Source organism: Bombus impatiens, unplaced genomic scaffold (assembly GCF_000188095.3).
Source record: "Bombus impatiens unplaced genomic scaffold, BIMP_2.2 scf_0212, whole genome shotgun sequence".
In the NCBI taxonomy this organism is placed as follows: Eukaryota; Metazoa; Arthropoda; class Insecta; order Hymenoptera; family Apidae; genus Bombus; species Bombus impatiens.
Genome location: NT_176631.1, coordinates 1 through 372, shown reverse-complemented (window position 1 = coordinate 372; position 372 = coordinate 1).

Here is a 372-nt window from a genome sequence, read left to right as displayed (position 1 = left end):
CAAACGAAGATTCGTTTCACGCCCCTAACCCTAATTCTAATGTAAACCCGACATATATATTATATAATATTTACTATTTATAGAATAAGTATTTATATCAGTATACATATACGAGACGTAGAATAAACACGTTTATCGCACATCTGGAAGCATTGGGAACCTTTAGCATTTTAGTATTAGTCCAAATGTTACCGACTCAGCGTCTCGATGATATTATCTGTTCCCTTCAGCACATTATCCAGTCCAGCACATTGTTAAATATATAGGTATCTGCTTTCCATAACATATCTTGCATGACAAGCTTTTGTGGCAATCGCATATACGGAGATATTTACTTGTGTACACTGTACTCCAATGATGTGAGGTCAATCG